The 19,390-nt window shown below is 36.3% G+C and overlaps 2 long non-coding RNA genes across 2 annotated transcripts in view; one reads left to right on the top strand and one right to left on the bottom strand.

Annotated features, from left to right (window-relative positions):
• The window catches only part of LOC136359231 (uncharacterized), a 195,394-nt gene extending 195,227 nt beyond the window's left edge, over positions 1-167 (top strand). Inside the window, exon 3 of the long non-coding RNA XR_010743242.1 lies at positions 71-167. This is a non-coding gene — a long non-coding RNA (uncharacterized lncRNA). The remainder of the gene's footprint in view (positions 1-70) is intronic.
• The window catches only part of LOC136359230 (uncharacterized), a 177,848-nt gene that overhangs the window by 23,696 nt on the left and 134,762 nt on the right, over positions 1-19,390 (bottom strand). The gene's annotated exons all lie outside the window — the stretch shown is intronic.

Raw genomic sequence — 19,390 nt, 5'->3', positions numbered from 1 at the left:
GAAGCTCAACTAACTAAAAAAAGGCTGCTCTTTTGCAAGTTTCTTAAAACTGACTTTGATTGTATAGCAGAGTTTTTTTAATTGTTTTTCTGCATTGATAGTGTAAATGAGAAATCTTTTTCAACCTTTATACTTTTTGAATTAAAAATATGGATCAATTACTTTTTAAACATTCGAGGGTTTTTTAAGAGTAATTCGCATTGTTGTTTCATGTTGTCGACACTATGTAAGCATTCCACTAAAGACCTCTGGGGACCTCAATTCAACAAAAATTGATACATGCTGTGCCAACTGTAGTTTTACTTACTGCGTGAGTGAATTATTAGTATGTAGATTCATGGCTGCATTGCTGGAATGAAGCACTAAAATCAGAGCTGCTGTCTTGAGAAGTCTGGAAGCTTCCTTCCTCAGCCAAAAGAGCAAGCTCTAGCACCAAAGGTGCTTCTTCTGGACACTGCAGCATTACTGGAGGGAACAGCTTTCTTCCAGAGGAGGGGAAGACCTTCATAGTTAAGGGTCTATCAGAGCTGTGTTACAAGTGCTGGGCTACCATGCAACAGTGTACATGGATAGTAAATGTGTATTTTCTTCCCTTCTGAAAGGTAACTGGAATATAGTCTTGGCATTGTTAGTAACCTCACCTTTGTTGTTGCTGTTGGGTTTTGGTGGTGGTTTTGGTTTTTTTTCCTGGGAAGCTGAACATGCAGCATAGCGAATATATTCCCTCTCTGGTCTCCTGCCTCCTTTTTATAACACCCGGGAGTAAAATCCCTTGGCATTCTGGTAAAGGCTGAGACACCAAGAAAAACTGTGAAACATCTTGATTAGATTCACTCTTCTGTGTTTAAGTTATTCAAAGCGGTCTGGAAGCCTTAGACTGCAATGGCATGCAATAAATGGGATAATAATGGCACATGGTTCTGCTTGGCCCTAATTATACATAATGAAATGGAACATGGTGGTCAGTCATTATTCTTTCTCCTAGGCTTCCGAATTCAGAAATTTACAACTTCTGCAGAGGAAGGTGTTTTGTTTAGGTTTTAATTATTAGTATTTTTGCTTCCTCTGTTATTTTTTTACCTGAAAAATTACATTCCAGACCAACTTTCAAGGTGGTTAGCTAGAAAGTCTGCATCATTCGGGGAAGAAAAGGAGACCTCAGTTCTTAATTCTATCTTTGGTGTGATCTGCTCTTTGATCTGAATGGACTCATCATTCCTCTATGCTGGCAATGCCCATTTTCAGACACAGGCTACAGAAGTTTACTTGCTGGCACAGTTGCAGCCTTAAAATAATAATATCTCCAGGAGAGTGGTGGATCGCCCAGCACTGATCACTTTTAAGATTTAGTCGGACAGTTTGCTGGGTTATCTTGTCAAGATTGTGTTCTTGCCAGGAAAGGTCCTACCTCATATTCTATGGTTCTATGACTGTTTGTACTGTATTGGAGAAACTGTTATTTTCATTCCAGTTTGGTCATGAGGTTTGAAAAAAAAAACAAACATCTGAAAATACTGTGCTCATGCATAGCCCTTTGGAGATAGGTGTGAGCAGCCCAAAGGCCTGTCAGTACCATGTTATTACCACAGCTCCAGATCTCTGTGATAAATGCACGCTTGAGTTCCTCTATTTCCAACTAGGTCTCTCAGATTGAAAAGAAAATAAAAAGAAAGAAAAAAAAAACAGTGTTACTTGGCAATAAAAAGTATTGAAAGCTTTTGTCTTATCTTGTTTGGCTTATATGTCTGTTCTTTCCCCATGTTTCTATAATCTGTTTTAATAATTGTTCCATCTTTCGCTTTGTTCACAGCCTACATGCTGACACAGTACCAGTTTTGTTTCCAAAAGAGGAATTCACAGAATTACAGTGTCTGATCCAACTAGCTGCTCTGATGATCCTCACTGGACCATGTAGGTAAAATTCAAAAAACCCTATTTATATCCACACTATATTTTTAAAAGTATTCAACATATTGGGAAAAATCTGGGTTTTGGCAACAGTGCTCACTTTGTGGAGCTGAGATCTTTTGGAATTTATGGACTATAGTATCATTAAGACCCTGCAATTTTTTGATTACTTTTATTGTCAACAAAACCACAAAAGTAGAGTGTCATATGTCACAATGTGTTTGGTCTTCTTGCCACATCTGTTCTAAGTACTTGCAGGTGCTGGCCCCATTCCTGTAAGGCTACCTGAGCTAACTTTGGTAGCAGCTGCAGTAGTGAAAACTTGAGCTTAGGCACAAAACCCATCAGAGAAATTGAATGAGTTCTGAAGCAGCTAGTAAGCCTTGAGCTTCTTGTTATTACAGCCACACAGCTAGCAGAATAAGAGCTAGCCAGGTAAGAGCTAGGCTGAACAGGTTTACATGCATGAATCTTTATGTCTTAAGAAGAATAGAAGAGTATCGTGGTATTTGTAGAGGAGTATCATGGTATTAACGATCAGAGGAAAGATGCCTTCGAGTTATTTCTGTTGATCATCCTGAGCTTCTGCACAAATCTTAAAGTTTTCCATGAGTTTCCAACAAAATATAAAATTTAGCCAATATTCTATCACCAGGATTTCCTGCAGAATGATTCAGTTTTTCTATAGAAAAACTGTGAATTCAGTTATTTATATTCAGTTTCTTGAAAAGTCTATTTTTCCTTTTTGTTTTGATATGCTGGCTGCATTTAGTTTCAACGAGTCACCTCCCTCTGAGCTAGCAGACCTAGGCAAAGGACTAAATTGTTCTAATTAAATTGCCAGCATTTATTGTCTCTTGACTGCTTTCTCCCTTGTATGCTATGCTGTTTTATGTCTCAGTTGAAGTGGCACTTAAAATAATTCACATGAATTGGTAAGCTGCAGAGTTTATGTCTACATTGTAATTGGTGTTTCTTTTACATTCCTTACACTGAAAAAGCTCTACCTCGGTTTGCATTTCTAATTTTATGGAAACTAGCTGTATATTTAGGTGTGCAGCAGTGGTTTAGATGGCCTGTATTTACACATGCTGGCACAGTCTCTGCACATAAGAAACACATAACTCCGTTCCTCACATTGTCTTTTGGAACTGTGACACTGAAAGTTTGTTGTGATTGTTTCTGGAGCGTTTTGAAATTTCCATCACTCAGTTCTGTCTGGAGAAGGTTTCTAAGTAAGTCATCTCAGTAAGGCATTTTCACAGCGTACTGGCTGAATTTTTTATGGCTTCAGTTTTAACAACAGGTGCCTCGGATGAATCCTGTAACAATGTTTATCCCTGCTTTTTTATCCTGAAATTATGACAAGATATATTGCATGTTGTTACATACACAGCTGCCTTTCATGTTGTGTTGATCATATTCCAGCTTTAGTTAGTTGTTTTTTCAGGTATTTTGCAAGAAGTGAAATTTTGTGATTTGGGATTCTGACTTTTATTTTCTTAGGATGGCAGTATTTCTATTAATAAATACTGAAAACATATTTTTCTGGTTTGGTACTTAAAGCTAAAATTAAGTTATCAGAATTCATAAACGGCTTTCTATCTCTAGAATGGAAAAAAAGTTCATATTTTCTGTTTTGAGTATGCAAAGCTTTTCCCACTTGTAACTGATGGGTAGGAAAGCAATCCCAAAAGACATTTATTATGCTGGAGAGGATATTGAGCCTGGGGAGAATGGGCAAATGTCTTTTTCGTAGGTGTCAGTGGCACTATTGTTTCATTGCAGAAAAATTTATAATGGATGCCCAATTTCAGGATACCTGAAAGAAACTGGAACTGTGCTCAGTTTTAGTCTGAAAGGAAAGTAATAAGGAAAGTATCTAAATTAATTTAGTTAACTTCTGTGCATTTTGTTACTGTCCACATCTCTCTTCCTGTATAGACATGCAATATTTGTCACGTAGACTCTGATGTGACCATGTGGAAACAGTGAGCAAAAAAAAAGAGAGGTTAAAGCACCAACTTACATAATCCATTTTCAGAAAAGCCAGGGATTGATAGCTGTTGTTTGGGATTTTTTTCGATAATAAATATATAGCAACAAATCCATTTGTGCAAATAAATCTAATGGTTTGCTTTAGATTTACACTATGCTGTAATGCTACCTCTTAAGGAATTATATGTATAAAGAAATAATAAAATAATGTTCTTCATTACCCACAAGTGTTCTGAATGTGTTACATTCATCTTGAGGAACAGCATTTTCTTGCTGACCGCAGCTACATTAGCTAGACTGGGCTGCCAGTCTTAAAATCTCGCCTCAAATGCAGGGATGATGGTCACTGTGATGTGCATTTGTCATGCAATGCAAGTAGTACTTGTGTTTGAGTAGCTTTTAGCAAAGCATAGATGTTTGCAAAGGTTGTGGTACATCTTGGATCTCTAAAACCAAGTGCAATTTCTGACACAATTGGTGTCACTTTCTGGGGTGAACTGGATAATGTCTGATCCAAGAAGGGCCAGAGGTAATGTTTTTTTTTTAAGAGGTCTGTACAGTAGTAAATGGAGAAAGATTATTTTTAAAAACCCAATTTGTAAAAGGTTACTGATAGGTAAGGCTTTACAAAGGAGAGGCCTTGTAACATGTCTCATGAGAGCCGTGCTGCTGACTGCCACATGTCCACATCCTGGTGTGTGCTGGTTGCTTGACTTGGGCTTGTTGTGCCTTAAAACTATGGAAACTGATAACCAGATAAATGCTTAAAAAGGCTGGGTTTTTGGCAATAAAGAGCACTCCTTTGCGCCTGCCTGGGGTTCCTATGTCACTCATTACTGCAACAGCAAAAATTAATTCATATTTGTTCATAAATTTGATTGTAAGTATTTTAATAGATTTCAATATCTACCTGAAACTTTGTGATATTGATAAAATCGACCAACTCAATCAGAAATTAACACCAGAACAATGATATTTGTTTTATAGAGTAGTTACAAAGAAATTTTTGCTCCTATATATTACCCCTGGAAAAATTATTCAAGCTCTTAATCCAAGACTAATGAAAACTTGTATTTTAATTTATTTATCTATTTATTTATTTATCTATCTATCTAGTTTGGTAGTAGGTTAGAGCAGAAGAGTAGGTTTGACAAAAGGAAGGGTCTTTTCAAAGCACATACAATCTGTGACTGTGGCTGTCACGAGATCAATGATGTAAGCAGTTGCAGAGTAAGCCAAATGTTACAGTGTTTAATTGTCTATTCCCTCTGAAATGACTTGGTGTGACATTATTTCAGGAGAAGCATCTCAGCTTAGGCTGTTGTATGTCCGTGCTGGCATGTAGGGTAAGGTACTATTATCCTTTATAGAGATGAATAATGGCCAAAATTAGTTTTCTAGAAATAATTTCCTATTTGTCTCTAGTTATTCAACCAACTCAATGCAGTGGCTATTTATGGTGAGGAGAGCACATAGACTGAGGGTCCATTTATTCATTCATAGTTGCTTATTTATGTGTAAAAAAATAATTTTAATTACTTGGAGGGAAAAAGGTGATAAAAACTGTGCATTTGTAATTTTCTTCCTGAAAGAATGTCTGCTCTTTATACTAGAATTAAAATTTTAAGGATTTTTCTTATTTAAATGGAAGATGGAAATATTTATGTGTTTACATTTAAGTATACAAAATAAAATTTTTCCCATCTGAGACTCTCTCTAGGGTGTAGTATAAACAATTATTGTTTCACTGTGTTCATTAAAAACTCTACTGAAGTGACTATGGCTCAGTTCCATTTCCTCTGAAAAAAACATAACTTTTATCAACAAACATCTTTCAATAACTTTTTTAGAAAGTGATTCTTAGAAAGTTTATTAGTTTGCAGAACTAAAAATTTTTATTCCCCCTGGGATTTTAAGAAAATCTCAGGTTTTCTTGTAATGCACTTCACCAGACAGATAATATTTAACTTGTGAGGACTGACTGGCTTGCAGCTGCAGGTGGTATGTGAAATACAGACTTCAGGAAGAGCGTGATTTCCATAACCACTTCAAAGGAAATACATTATAAATAAAGTACATTTCTCTGGGGGCTAACAAAACCATTCTGTTTATAATTTAAATTACATTAAGCTAAATAAAATAGTACAGCAAAACCCTCAAGAGAAAAATACTTCATTTAAGTTTGAACATTACATTACTTCCATTAATTGGAAGTATTTTATTCATTCTCTAATAGTTTATTTTTCATTGACTATATATAATTAAAAGTGTTGTCATTGCAACAGGAGCAATTCTTTCCCACCTTGTGTTCCAAGCCCTTGTGTTCCGTGGACCACTATAGTTTTATTTGCCTGCCTTCCTTCATTTCTCAGTGCTTTATTACGGGTGACTAAGGCTCTGAGCATCAGGCTGTGACAGAAGATTGCCATCGCTGTGTCACGCATGTTCGGCTTTATCAAACTCCTGCTGGAACTGAGTCTCTCAGCTCAGCCTGAAGTTTTGTATCAAAATAATGATGGCGGTGAAGCTCTCTTCTGTAGGAGTATTTTAGAGTCTGCTCATCCAAACGATGCTGCTTGCTCTTTCCGGGGTGCTTACAGGGGTAATTGCTGAGCAGGGACTGCGACACAAGCAGCAGAATCCATTAGTCTCCCTACTCCATAAAGATAACTTGGAGGCAAGGGAGCCTGATAGGATATGAAGATAATATGTCTAGTAGGAGAGGAAACTATTGGAAAACATTAGTGAACTATCTAATTGAAAGAGTGATTTATTCTGCCTTCCTTTTTCACCCCGTGACGAGACTTTACAGGCAGAACTAAATCAGGCTGTCATTCCTAAGACCGAGGAGGGCAGTAAATCTGCACTGCCAAGCTCCTCTAACACTGACACCTTTGCAGTATGGGTTTCTGTAGAGATAATCTAAGCACATATAAGCTTACAGGAGCTGAAACAGGTTGTATAATAAGAGCAGTCCAATCCCATATGCAACAGTTATTTCCATTTTAAAATCAACTTTATGAAAGCCCATTGACTTCAAATTAATCCCTATTCAAATCTAAAACGTGGGGGTTTTTATATTGCTTAATTTCAAATTATTAGAGCTACTTTTACATAGAAAATAAATGCTTTCACCTAGATATTAACACTTTTAAAGTATGTGAAAAGAGGCCATGCACATTTTTTTCCCTAATTGTTAAAAATGTTTGCTTTTTTTTTTTAAAGTTCTTTCAAAAAGCAATAGTAATTTAAACTATTGCTGGATTGAATAAAATCTTTGTTGACCTGAAAGTTTCAAGTAGACTAGCTAAACCTTGTGGAAAAAAGGTAGTACAAAAAAAATCAGAATTTAGATATGTTTTCTATTGATGCAGAACTTAAAAGTTTTATGAAGAAAAGAGAAAAAAAGAGACATAGTTGCAAAAGTCTAAAGAAAAAAATTCTTCAGTAAAATTTCCAAGGTTTTTCATTAACATTTAAATAAGGTTACAGTTTCATTGTATATACTAAGAAAATATTTCTTTTTCCTTTTTGCTTTACAGATTTTTTCCCCCTCCAATATTATTTGTTTGCAATTCAAAACTAGCTTTAGTTTCTACTGTGAATGGTTACCAGGTGGTTAAACAAAAGAGGTAATGACCTCTAATGAAATACCAAACTTACTGTACTGGGGCAAATATTAGATTTTCTGTATTATTTTTAGCTTTGTCCAAAATTGGGCGTACTGGTGGATGAAAAGCTGGATATGGTCCAGCAGCGTGCTCTTGTATCCCAGAGACCCAACTGTATCTTGGTTGATACCAAAGCAGCATGGTCAGCACAGCAAGGGTGGGGATTTTGCTCCTCTCCTCTACTCTGGTGAGACCCCACCTGGAGTGTTGTGTTCTGCTGTGCAGACCTGTACTGACAGGGAAAACATGAACCTGAAAATAATCAGGCCTGTAGCTCCTTTTCCCTGTGGAAAAGCTGAGAGAGTTGGGATTGCTCAGCCTGGAGAAAATGCCAGGGAGACCTTATTGCAGCTTTTCATTACTTATAAAGGACTTACTAGAAAGATGGGGATAGCTTTTATCAGGGCCTTGAGATAGGACAAGGGTTAATGGTTTTAAACTGAAAATGGGTAGATTCAGACTAGATATAAGGACAATTTTTTTTTTTTTTTTTTTTTTTTTTTTTTGTCATCAAGACCAGACTGGGTGCGACTCTCAGCAACCTGATCAATTGAAAGATATGTGTGCTGATTTCAGGGGCTGTTGGATTAGACAACTTTTAAAGGTCCCTTCCAATACATTATTCTGATTCTATGAAAAGTTTAAAAAAATTCATTAAGCAATTAAACTTCACCATAACTATTTTTTCCCTTTCTTGTATCCTATCTCCTTTGAAAAACTTTGCAGTTAATAGATAATTTTATTTTATAATAAATGCATATTTTTAATATTTTTACTAAGTTTAAGATGCATTTAAAATGCATGTATCACCATGTATTTTATTTAGCTCTATGGTTGGGATGACTTGTGGTAGGCTGAATAAAAAGGTAGTTCCTCATTAAAAATTGGAAATTTGTGCAATTGAAGTTCATATTTCTGTAGGTATATGTATGTTTGAATTTCCAATAAACTCAACAGGTTAAGATGGTTCAGACCCTACTCTAAGGGCTGATTGCTTGATTATAACAAAGAAATAAGAGTCCTTGGAGAAATTCAGGTTGATAGCAAACACTGGAGATGTGGCGTGGGAAGACAGTGGTCCCTTTGTCCCTTTCCCCACTGCAGCTGTGTTGCCCTTGCCTGCCCTTCTCCAGACCCATGGTGCACAAGGTGACAGTGAAGTTCTCCTTGTAAACCTCTTCATGTGCAAGGGCTCTAGGCAGGAACTTGCAGTCATCATCATAATAATATAACCGTAGAATTTCACCAAAATGTTAATATTGTTGTCATAGAGGTGCACAGCCAAAGCAGTGAGGAACTATGGAATTCCTTTAATGAGGCACTTTGAAGTGAGGATTTGTTCGGAATTTGCAAATTTGTTCACTTGACTCGTTGTGCACTTAGTCTTCATATGCACTGCCACCCAGCCATGCTCTGAATGACAGCAAGGCAGTAGATGGATGTGTTTTATTCAGAATATGAGTCACAGGCAAGCAAAGTTGTAAGTCCACTGAATCTGTTGTTTCACTGTATTTTAAAGTCAAGTCAGCTTTCAAATGGACAATTAATATGGAAAGGAAAATATTTTAACTCGGAAAAGTCAAAAAGTTTCATAACAAAACATTTTCAATCTTCTGCATGTATGACAACACCTTGCCTGGTCTGTTTTTCTAGATACATTTTTCTGAATAACTGCTATCATCTCATATTTGTGCTTTTCACATTACCTCTCATGATTTTATAGCTGTCTTGAAATATCCCCTGAAATCATGTTTTTTTTATCATTATTTTGGACACTGTGGTGAGCAATTGAAAGTGAAATACTACAGCATTGAAGTCAGAAATACCTCAGGGTGCATTAGGTTACCTAAATGTGTAAAGATGCAATGTAAAACACTACATTTATATAGATGCTGGGCTCCTCTCTCTTGTTTTCTTATTTATCCTATGAGTTTTGAGGGATTATGTGTGTCCTATGAGTCCTATCATAGTGTCCTATTGTCCTACTGTGTGTGTCCATATCTTATGAGTTCCAATGCATTGTGTGTGATGTGTTAGTGGCTGCTATCAAAATATAAATATTAGCAGATATCACATTGGAGGTGTCAGTCCATCTGCATTGAGTAATCAATGAAGTGGAGAATGCCGGAAGAAAGGAAACTGTCCAGACAAAGAAGCTGCATTTTTACTGTTTCTCTGGGATTTTTCAATCTTTTTTTCCATTGCAGACACTATTATAAAACTGAGATTTATACTCCATTCTTGGGCACAGTGCATCACTTGTGCATAAAAGCCAGTGAGGTTCACAGTTGGCTCTAGTAAGATGGTCATTGCTGGTTTGCCTGGTGCTGGGGGAATTACAAAACTTATGCTTTCATGCCAGTGCATATCTTCTGAAAAAATACCTGAATTTCATTGGGACCCTCTTGCAGAAATGATCATACCCTAAGGTATAGTGACTCTCAACATCTGTCCCTATATTGATTTAAATCTAACTTAATACAATTGTTTACATAAGAAAACAAAAAAAAGGAAAACAAAAAAAGATTCTTTCATGTTCAAAATGTTTTAAAATAGCTTTTTATTGGGGATTTTAAATAGGTGGCTGTGACTTAAATTCATTACTTGAGAAAAAACTTAGCTTGTGTATGTCTAAGTCAGTGATAGATAGAAAAGAAGAAATTAATAGCATGCCTCTAAATTTTTTTAGTTGTGGATATTCCATAACTTGTATTAATTCATATGAACAGATTGACTGTATTGAAAGACTGATGCTAAAGAGCAGAATTTAGGAATGGTTGTGTTCTAGGTATAAAATAGTTGTGTGATGATTCTTGAATTTGACACCTTTCTCAAAATTATTCAATCAAATGATAAATTAATTTAAAGAATTGTTGTTGTTGCTTTGATGCTTATCCTACTTGATTCATATGAAGTGAAGGTAAAAGTGTTTTCAAGAACAGCACAACAAATCTGCATTGACACACAGTGGTGCAGAATCTGCCCAAGATAAGGTTTTGCAGCCCTTGGGAAAGATAATAGAGAACTTGCTCAATGGAGAGCAGGGTTTCTGTGGCAAGGTGACAGAACTCAGCTTTGGTAACCCAAATATCCTCTGCTTCTGTTTGGAAATGGCAGTCTGCCAAAGACTTGTTTCAGTTTTTCTCTGTGCTCACTTTTTAGCATTTGCCTCATAGTTTGAGCTTCTTTACAGTGAAGGTGGCAAAACACTGAACTTCACAGGGAAGGTATGGAGTATTCCCCTCTGGAGACTGTTAAAACCAACCTGGATGAATTCCTGTGTATCCTCCTCTGGATTACCCTGCCTTGCTGGTGGCATGGGACTAGATCATCTCCAGAGGTCCCTTCCAACTCTAACACTTTTGTGGTTTTGTGATTTTTCCACTGCTCTGTAACTTCTACATCATTCTTCTGATGTCCAGAGTCTCAAAGTCTTTTGTGTAATTGTGGACTGTTCCCTTTGCAATCTCTGGGTGACAGAGCTTCAGACAACACGGCTTGCAAAAAAGACCTTCTCAGCCTGCTGTCTGATTTTGGGGTGCACTTTAGGCACCATTCCTGTACCACTTAATCTAAGATTCTTGCAGCCCTGATGGGACTGTGCAAAGGGATTTGACCAGCTGCAGGCTCGAGAGGGCTGACAAACATGTCCTGGGCTGCTTAATGTCTAGCATTTGCCAGCTTGAACAACTTGTAAAACAAAGCTTGAGAAGCACTTTTTAACACAAAATTTGTCAGCAACATTTGTAAAAATGTGTGTCTTCAAAAGCATTGAGCCAGATCTTCAGGCTTTGTTGCTCTGAATAATTTAAAAAGTGTATCTTCTTCTCTTCTGAAATATTAGCAGACATTGCATGGTTAATAAGAGCTAGGTGTAGTGAAAGGACCCTGAGGAAAGAAACAACAGGTGTTTCATGTGGCAGCACCAAGATTGGCTGTGTTATACTATATTGTTTGATTTCTCTCTAGACAGAAAATATGTTATATTGTATATCAAAGTATTCCCTACAGCTTCGTGGGGAGAAGATGCAGACTCTCAAGTTTTGGGTTTTATTTGTGTAGGCCAGTGCCTCTTTGGTAAACTGCAGTTTTATTTTCCTCCCATGCATCCACTCCTAGGATTCCTGTTTTCCAAACAGTGCCAAGGTCATCCAATTGTTATTATACATTTTCTTTAGGCATCTTTCTTTTGGGGTCTATTTGGATTTACATGCCTAAACCCCAGTCAGAATTAAGAAAGATTTAAGTACTGATAATTTAATTTTCTGATAACTCTTTTTGTTTAATTGGGAAAAAATCAAAAACCTAAGGACTAGGAATCCATAAATCCCACTTTCTCTCTTTCCAAGATGTTTTGCATTATCACAGGTTCTATTAGCAATTTTTTGGCTCTTTTTAATTGCTGAAGAAGCCTTTGGGACAAACTGTACCAAGTATCTACCAAAATATATAGGGTTGTGTAATGCATTAGTTGTCATTAAATGCTTAAATTAGGTCCCTGGTGCACATGTGTAAAATCGCTGATGCCAGTAATATGTATCAACAGTTTTAGCTCTGAAATTTTCAGCTGAAGCTGTAGTAGCCACTGTCATTAATTTCCTCAGACTGTTTTCAGTACACGTAGGGATTTGTAGGAGATGGTCAATAGTTAATTTGATATTTGCTGAGGTGTCTTCCTCTTTATAAAGATAGCTTTAAATTTTATTTGAATGTTTTCAGTGTATCTGATGAGCTTTTTGCAATTTTAAAAAATTAAAGGAGCACATCTTAAACTGGGAAGAAATGCTGGTATTCCTTTGGGCCCTGATTCCAGTAATGCTGCCCGTGGAATAGAACAGTTCTATAGAAAAGGGTCTGTAATACTAAAATAATCAAAGAAATACAGCTGCACACCTTCAAGACAGGAAGGTAGGGCGCCATTTGTAAAAGAAATGTATTTTAAAAAATTATTTCAAGTTGCAAGGATTTATTTTTAGGGGGAAAAAAAAAGGCAAAAGATGTTATATTTAACAAAACTTAGAGAAGATAGGATTTCATCTTTTTAAAATCCTGTGGAGGACCCCTATGTGTTTAGCTCTACAGAATTTAATCTACCGTTGAAAGATGAAAGACTGAGATGAGCCTGCCAGAATTTGAGCCTCAGCTTCCAGGGAGTCTAGGTTTTGCTACCTTAGTGATTAGATCTCAAAGCTACTTTCTCTGGCTAAAAGTCCCTCTAAATCATTGCTTTAAAGACTTTCATACAAACTGAATGGATCTCCATGACATAGTGAGGAGCTTCCATTATTTCAGTGTAGGGAACTAAAGTATCAAGAATCAGGAGTTTGAGACAAACACAAACTACGCTTGATTGGTTTCTCCTTTCTCAGTCCTTTTTCATTTAGGACAATTTTTGCATAAATAAATAATACATTTATTTGGATTTATTTTCTAATACAGTTTGTGGTATAAAAATCTCAAAATTTATGGAAATATAATTTTTTTATATCAGGTGTAGAAAGTTCCTTGGAGATTGATCAAAAGGGATTCCTTTCTTTACATATTTTGTATAGATGCATTTGGGTTTTTTAACATTTGTTCTCATAACTAAAAATTTAAAAACTGTGGAATTCTGTTGTTCCATTTTTTATGAGACTTGAATAAGCATATTATAATTGAAATAAGAAAAGCAGGTGGCTGGTTTTGGTCTGTTATTAACTTACTGGTTTAAAAAGGCTGGACTTTGTATTCAAATTTTTAGTAATAGTACAATATAAACTTAAAATGAATGAAAACATCTTTTTTCTTGAAATGTATGATTCAATGTAATAGCACATATTTTAATTTTTCTTTTTCATAATCGAAAACTGACTTTAAAATTGAAGGTAATCAGAGACATGCAATGTTCTTTCATTAATATTTTTTGTTTTAAAATTCTCTCTATTTTTTCATTCTGAAAGTGTCTAAGGGAAATTAAATTTTCAACAAGATATTAATTTTTCTTTTTATGGAAGCCATATGATTTTGACAGTTTCCTGACCCAGAATATCACACTCAGCTGTGAGGATTGGGTCAGTGAGGAGAAGCACATGATTTCTGAGCTTTGTGCCAGTGGGTGGGACACGAACCCAGGATTTTTCTGCCCCATTTACAGGGAGCTGAGAAGCAGCAGCACCAGTATTGCACTGGGGAAAAGCTGTGCATTATTTCATATCCCACCTCTGTGCAGTCATATGAAAAGTGGGGTGATTGGGATAGTCCACTGTGTCTGTTTTTCATCCGAAAAAAACCCCAAGCCCAGTCAATCTTTGTATATGTGCAAACACATCTCTTGGAAAAGCCTGTGCACCTTGGCTGGCAGTGACCGAATGGGCTTACGTGTGTCTCTCACAAATGTACTAGATCAAGGAAGCAGAACATCTATATGATAGTGCTGATCTCAAAACAGCACTGGAGACTTTAATCTGCAACTTCTGATAGTGGCATGGATAGAAAGCATGGATAGACTGCTTGTTGGAGGCTGGCAGCTCAGATGGGATCTTGGTAGCAAGGACTTGAGAATGTCATTGTGATGGCAGGCACTGCACTCTCTTATTTATTCACAAGTTCAGGTGCCTCTATCTGGTGCTGTGCTTAGCCCTCCCCAGAGAGCTGTAACAAGTGGGCTGGAGTGGATACAGTCTAGGCTTCAGTATGATTTTAGAGAAGGTTAAAGAAATAACAAAGATCAGCATTGAAAGGAAAAAAATTCTACAAAATCAACATGTTGGATGTGTATTCTGTTCAAAGCATGACTTAGACCAAGCTGACATGTAGTACAAGGGATAGGGATGCTGTTGCACAAAAATTACACAAAAATATAGCTGGTTTATGTCACTATGTTTCATTATTCCATTTTAATAGTTCTTAAGTGAATACTAGTGTAATGGTCTTCAAAGGCCACTAGAAAAATTCTGCAGTAACAATACTCTACTTGGGGTCCTTCCCAATGTCTTACAGTCAGAATTGGTCATTCTAAATGACCAATTGGGTTGGGTTTGTTTTGTTTGGTTTTTTTTAATAAATTACTTTCTGTTAAAAAGACTGAAGCTGTAAAACAGTAGAACATAACTCAAACCTCTTAATCAGGGGATATTTATAAACGTTTAACTTTGTACCTAAATACACACTCTTATCTAGTAAGCAATAGGGTTTGGAAACATAACCCACTTCTTGTTTTATACCAGAATGTTGATTGTTTGCTAGATGCTGTTCTCCATCTCTTTTAATGCTGTCCTCCCCACAGCAATATTATAACGTATTTTGGATGCAGATTGATTAGTTATTGCATATCCAAGGAAACACACACAGTATTGTGTTCCATTCTGGAAGGTGTTACGTGAAGCATTCACACTGGTAAGGTACAATAAAAAGTGTTGAGGCAAGGCTGTGCTTGCCCTTTGTTTCTGTGGGAATTCATTCCTCATGTTCTGGCACATTTCTAGGAAAATTTACTCTGTTTTCCATGTAGTCAGTATCTCCAGAGAAATTTCTATTTTGCTAGAAAAATAAAGTCACATGTTTGTAAAAAGCCCAAGTCCCTAGAGGACAACTTGAAATATTACTCCCAGATGGATCAGCCTGAACAATGATTTGCCAAAATGTAATCACTTTTAGGGACCTGCCCATTAAGTGATACTGCCATTAGTGTTTGTGACATTTTTGTTGTGCAGATGAAAATTTAAATCAATATTCTTGTCACAGTTGCATGCCATGTAACAGCGAAGTCCTATTTTTATTTTGTGTGACATTTCTCCAGTAAATTGCTTTCCTTCAAAAACAAAGCTTCTGCTATGCTCTTTGTCACCTCCTAGACGGTCTGAACAAAGACAAGTAAATTTGTTATGGTGGAAGCTTTGGAGAAGCTTCAGGAAAATGGTGGATAAAATAGATATCTCTCACCGAGGTAATTTGCTGCTCATAAGCATTCAGGAGAGACAAACTTTGAAGGAAGGAGAAAATTGCTTGATTTTCACACATGGAGAGGGATCAGAAACCTCCACCCTACTCAAGATTTTTTATATGTCTAGGAAAAATCTCTTACATACTATAAATGATGTTGCCACTCACTCAGCCATTAGGAGCCCATCTTCTACTAGATTTTAACCTTTGATGAGAAGATACATAATATTTGTGAAAAACCCAAAGATATAAACAAGGGATATTTTACATGTATATCAGTTCCATTCTTGCTGTTTCTGTTGGAGCAAGGTCACCTCTTAAATAAGAAAAATGCTAATTCTGGCTTCACATCCCTTGAGAATTAAACAGTATCTAAAAAGTGCCTGTGTGAGCCATTTTCAGGCTTTCCTCGTAGACCAAAGTTATTGCACCTATGTAATGTGGCAAATTCTCCTAACTGCCAAGCTTTTAAGATCATACTCTTCATTTTCTCAAAAAAATTTCAGGTAAGGGCAGAAGATAAAGTTTTAAAATTGTGCTGTTGTGCACATTTAAAGTAAAGATCTTCCTGTTACTCTAAAGAAAAACACTATCTACTTTCAAAGTTTTAGTATTTTAGCATTTCTTAACTTTTTTATTGCTGGTCCTACCTTTTTTCTTTTATCACATTAATGCAGACATGCTAAATGAATTATCATGTGCTCACTACAAATCAAAACCCTCTCAAATGACATGCAGTATCTGTGTACTGCTGTAAGCCATCTTGATATCCTGGCATGTCTCATGTTTTCAGCTTTCTTTTCCATCTTTTCAGTTCTGTCAGCCACAGAGAAATATAGTTCATTAAATCATTGCTCTCCAACTCCCAAACAGGGACCCAGCTTTATTTTTTTAAATCTTGTATACAGTAACGCATCCTAATTTGCATTGTTGATATGAGATGGGGGTAAAAAAAAAAGTAAAAATAGCAGGTGGGTTTTAGAAAAATCTGAAAGACATTTTGAGGTTTTGGGGGTTTTTTGTCATTAGGCTGAGATACCTGTAATACTCTAAACATTGCTTTTCTAAAGTTCTAATCCACGCAACTGAAGATGTGTGCCTCCAACTCTTTCTCTTGCAGACTTTTTTTCTTTTTGATATGTATGGAGCTATTTGAAAAGTCAGATTCTGTATCTTTCTATGCATGCAGAACTATTCCAGGAACAAGAAGACAGTTTCCAAAAGAGCATATCTCTATTTAACCACAATTTAAACTAGTTACACCAGTGTTTAGATTTAGCCTATCACACATGCTGTTCTTTCCAGATTAATTTCCTGCATGATTTAAATCTGGTTTAGATAACAGTTAAGTGATGTTTGTAAACCTTCTGATTCATGAGTAGGACTTTTTTTTTCCCCCTAAATAGTACATTATGCCTGCATGGAATCAAAGTAGCTGAGCCACAGACTGATCCAAAGGTGGACTGACTTTGGAGGAGTATGGAAGAAGGTGGAGAACTGTCTTGATTTTCCCCTATGTAGCATAATCAGATGCTTAAAGCATCTGTGATCTCATAATACGGACAATGTAATCTCTTCCTTGTTTTGCAGAAATTGAGAAAACTCAATCATAAATTCTAGGTTTGATATATATTTTGCTCCAGAAAAAATAAAAACCATCACAGGGAGTTGGTTTCCTCCTCAAACCTGGTTCCTGTTACCCCTTCGACTTTTTGTCTCTTAGCAATGAGCTTTTACATTTCTTCTTGGCCAACATGAACATGATTGCCTTGAGTTCTTCTTTCTGTCATCAACCTCTTCAGGAATTTGCTGTTTAATACCTCTGAGGGTCTATATAGAAATGCATGCAGACAGGAAAACTTTAATGGGAACTAGGTCTCCATATGGTGGGCAGCTGCGACCGTTAGTATAAACAGGCAAGTATAAATAAGTCCTTGATTTATAATGGCAGTGATGTGTGCTATCAGGGAAAAATAAAAAGGTTCACTTTTCCACATCCTTTCGATTTCTTGGACTATCTCTTTGGTTTTCTGCCAATCACTATTTAATTTTTCATTATGCCTGTGTTCCACTGCTTTTATTGAAATTTGTTAGTGAATGGCATTTTCAAACTTGAATGGCAATAGCCATCAGTGGGAAAGAATGTGAAGAAATAATATGGGAGAGCATAGATATCTGTTGGTTGCAAGAGTAGATTTATTATACATGCCAAATTCCAAAGACAAAGCTTGGTTTCTGAGGCTTCTGTTTGGGATTTCAGATGAAGGCATAATTACTTTGGTTGAGTCTATTGTGAGGTTTTCTGAGTAATTGTATCTTATATGTGAAACTCAAAAGATGTCTTAAGATCTAGACTCTACAAAGCCACTGAGGAAACTAAATGACACCTTGCTGCAAACTACCTTGCTGCCAACTGGGGTAGCATAGTTTGCAGATATCTAGGGAGGTTTTGCCAGAGTGAAAAAGCCCCAATTTGATGCCTACTAGTCTGAACCAGCACAGCATATTTTGTATTCCTTATCAAAAGTTCTTTTGTGAAGGTGACTGTTCAGTTCTCTGTAGTAAAGTTCTATTTCCTGTTGAATTATTATTAATTATTTGGAGAAAGAAATGGTTATAATTTTTGTGTTTATTTTTTTCCTTAAAATCCATAAAATAGGTAAAAGTTAGACTAATCTGTAACATTTTGTAAGTGTAAACTGAATTTTTATTGGTAAAGAAATTGGCAAAAACTGTCTGCTGTTATCATTTTGCTGCAGTTCTCTCTCTGAATACTTTTTTAATGTGCCTTTCATTGAGAAAAAATTAATTCTTCCCTTTTACCACATGCAAACACATCTCAAGAGGGACATCAAGTCCTTCAGTACTGTAAAGTCTGGAGGGGGCAGCATCTACTGGTACTGCAGAACTACAAAGTGCCTAAAGCCAGCCTGCATTTTCAAGGGCTTCTTTGAATCTCTAGTACTTAGTATTGGTTTTAGCCTTGTTTCCTAGCAGAGTTCAGGTAATCAATAATTCCCTGTGATGCTCTTTGTATGAAGCTCCTTGGAGGAGTGAAAGCAATTTTGAGGTCCTTGGTGGCAGCATTGGAAACAAGTGGCTGCCCTTCTCAGTAAATAGTGGCTAATATTTTTTTATGATTTCAGTCAACATTGCTCAGTGAATAAACTGAAAGAATTGCAGGAATGAATGCGGCTTTTTTATTGACATGACCATACACCTAAAAAAAATCAGCTACAGGTGTTCCTGACTTTTAGAGACATAATAATAAGGACTATGGAGTAACTGAAGCCAGTAAGCTTTTTCTTTTAAAAAAAGTATCTCTCTAGATTTGTAATATTGGACTGTGGTGCTATCTCAGAAATATTTTTGAAAGGATAACTGGGCTGTCATCCTAGCAGAGTGCAAAAAAAAGAAAATTTTAGATAAAAAATCTGGTCTCTTATATAGGCTAAAAAATCACAAACAATCAAATTTTGCCAATATCATCAACATTTCTCAGTTTTCCAGCTCTCAAATACCTTTATTGCTTTCTGCACTGTACATTGCAGAAAAATCTTCAGCATGCATCTGTGTCTGCAGTGATAGTATGAAAGTACCACATACAAAAGGTGTAAGTGGAGGACAGTTTGCTAAAATCAAACAGCATTTCCTTGCTGGAAATCCTCAGGTCTCATCATTGTTCAGAGATTAGTTGGTTCCATTTTGCTAAACTTCTTGGTCTATATCATTGATATTTAAGGTAAGGAGAACCAGAGCATTGATAAAATAATTATATAGTATCATAGAATTGTTTAGGTTGGAAAAGGCATTTAAGATCATCAAGTCCAACCATTAACCTAGTATTTCCAAGTCCACGGCATTATAAGCCAACATATTAAATGCAAAAGATA

Source organism: Sylvia atricapilla, chromosome 3, assembly GCF_009819655.1.
Source record: "Sylvia atricapilla isolate bSylAtr1 chromosome 3, bSylAtr1.pri, whole genome shotgun sequence".
Lineage (NCBI taxonomy): Eukaryota > Metazoa > Chordata > Aves > Passeriformes > Sylviidae > Sylvia > Sylvia atricapilla.
This window is presented reverse-complemented; position numbering and strand designations above follow the sequence as displayed.